The sequence below is a fragment of the Bison bison genome, unplaced genomic scaffold, assembly GCF_000754665.1.
Source record: "Bison bison bison isolate TAMUID 2011002044 unplaced genomic scaffold, Bison_UMD1.0 scf7180017860456, whole genome shotgun sequence".
NCBI classification, from domain to species: domain Eukaryota; kingdom Metazoa; phylum Chordata; class Mammalia; order Artiodactyla; family Bovidae; genus Bison; species Bison bison.
Genome location: NW_011491028.1, coordinates 2,246,116 through 2,248,915, shown reverse-complemented (window position 1 = coordinate 2,248,915; position 2,800 = coordinate 2,246,116). Strand labels below are relative to the sequence as shown.

Below are 2,800 nucleotides of genomic sequence, written 5' to 3'. Positions count from 1 at the left end.
ATATAAATAATATTATTAATATATAATAATAATCTCTAATTATTGAGATTTGAGATTTCTTCACATAGTCTGAGGGGCTTCCCAGGTGGTCCTAGTGGTAAAGAACCCACCTGCCAATACAGGAGGTATAAGAGACACGGGTTTGATGCCTGGGTTGGGAAAATCTCCTGGAGGAAAACACAGCAACCCACTCCAGTATTCTTGCCTGGAGAATACCATGGATAGAGGAGCCTGGCAGGCTACAGTCTCCAGAGTCACAAAGAGTCAGACATGAATGAAGTGACTTAGCATGCACACATGCAGATCAATCTGAGAGAACAATATGGAGTCTCATAACGCATGAAAGTGATGTAGCAAATACAGTATATCTCAACATTTCTCTTGGAAATGTTTTATGGTTTTCAGTGTATAGGTTTTGCACATCTTTTTTCAAATTTATCTCTAATTACTTCATAATTTTAAGCTATTATAAACGATATTTTTTCAATGTTTGAGTATTTGTTATTTGATTAAATTTTGTGATTAAATTATAGATACCTATCTGATTATTTTATGACATACTTGAACATGGCCCTGGGAAGAAGTGGTGAACCCGAAGCCCCTTAAATATTACTTGAAATGTCCTAAAAATGTTTATTGTACTTGCCCTAATGCTTGGAACATGGGGGGAGACAGTTATCACATAGCACAGTTTCTGAACGACTTCCCACTCCCATTTCTTTGTAAGAATGAGGAATGAGAACAATGTGAAGCTAATATGTCTGGAAACGCTTGTTTCATGTCGATACAGTCTCAATCAAAATACATTACTATATGTTACATTCAAGATAATTTTTGGCAAGAATATTCAGAGGGTTTTAAAACAAATTTTCAGTCATAATAAGAGATTAGTGTAATGACAATGAATCTAACTAATTAAAATCATTGTTGCCTGTCTAAAGTATGATTGATAACAAGTCATTTTTCTTCTACACTGTATGAAGGAAAAATTAAGAAGCAATCATTTAGACTCAGAAGAATAAAAATGACAGACACAAAATACTAGCTGAGTTCATTAACAAGGAAATTAGCTTCAAATGAAATATTTAATATCTGTTTTTGAAGAGATTTTCAAGTTTACATTATACTTTCTTATCTAATGGCACCTGAAGGAAATTATCTGTCTGAATGACCTGTTGGAGAATAACAATGAGGGACGAATTGTTTTGTAAAAGCTCAATTTCCACCACTGAAATGACCTTATATTTAAGACAACAGGGATAAAGAAAACATTTTATGGAAAAGTACTAAAACTCTATGATGTTTCCCCAATCATACACAAAAATCTTGGGTTACTGATCAGTTACTGATAATTATAAAATCTAAATCAACTACTAATGATATATTTGTATCCACAGTGCACACTAAAGCATTTACAAGATTATCAAGTAAATTTAAACAACAACAAAACTGTTTTCTAGCACTAATTTTATATTCCAGGTGAAGCTATTCTTTGGAAAAGTCCAGACAGCATGTGTTCAAATTGTGTTGATGCAATTAAATCCATTTGTGTGTGTGTGTGTGTGTGTGTGTGTGTGTGCGTGCATAGACTAGGCCAAAGGCGTTCCCATACTACTATCGTAATTTAAGATGTGTATGTGAGGAGGGAGTTGTGTACATGTGGAGGTGGGGGGAGGCAGGAAATCGGGTGTGTAATTATTTTTTGTATGTAATATAGCTTCTTTAAAACCAAGATATGATTACCATAAATCTTCTGATGGGTTCCTTGACATTGAAGTTCAATAAAGTATTGTATCCTGGACATATTTATGTTAAGATATGAGAGAAGATGTTCACATCACGACTCTAAGTGCCTAGAGAACAACAGGTCACTCCGTTTTGTCTGACTCCTTGCAACCCCATGGACTATAGCCTGCCAGGCTCCTCTGTCCACGGAATTCTCCAGGCAAGAATACTGGAGTGGGTAGCTGTTCCCTTTTCCAGGGGATCTTCCCAACCCAGAGATCAAACCCAGGTCTCCCGCATTGTAGGCGGATCTTTTACCATTTGAGCCACCAGGGAAGCCCAAGAATACCAGAGTGGGTAACCTATCCCTTCTCTAGGGGATCTTCTTGACCTAGGAATCGAACCAGGGTCTTCTGCATTGCAGGTGGATTCTTTACCAGTTGAGCTACCAGGGAAGCCCTAAAGGATTGCTGGAAGCCTCCAGAAGCTAGCAGAGATTCTTCTTGAGAGCTTTCAAAGGACGTAAGTCCATGGTGATCCTGATTTGAATCTCCAGAATTCTTTTAAAAAATAACATATTTTGTCTTAAGACACTCAATTTGTGATAATTATCATGGCCACCCTAGAAACCAATACTGAGAGATTATCATAGAGTATGGAATGGATGAGAGGTGAGCAAGACTGACACAATGACCAATTAGAAGGACCTACAGTAACCCAGGTGACAGAGCTTTAATCAGAACTAATCAGAAGAGTGGCAGTGAGAATGGCAAGACAAAGGTGATGTTGAGAATTATTTAGAAGGTAGAATCAATAGGATTAGTTGTCCATGATTAGGATATTTAGGAAAGAAGAGAGTCAGAAATAGTTTCCAAATGTTTGGTTTGAGAAACACTTATTGGAATAGAATCACTTGAAAGGAAGAGACTTGGATGGTGGTAGAGAGAAAATGAATTCAGTTTTGTCTCAGTGCCAAAAGAATTGATGCTTTTGAACTGTGGTGTTGGAGAAGACTCTTGAGAGTCCCTTGGACTGCAAGGAGATCCAACCAGTCCATCCTATGTCGATCAGTCCT

At 37.2% G+C, this 2,800-nt stretch overlaps 1 protein-coding gene across 3 annotated transcripts in view; it reads right to left on the bottom strand.

Moving 5' to 3' along the window:
• PRKG1 (protein kinase, cGMP-dependent, type I) overlaps positions 1–2,800 on the bottom strand; it is a 1,420,729-nt gene that overhangs the window by 228,530 nt on the left and 1,189,399 nt on the right. The window lies entirely within an intron of this gene.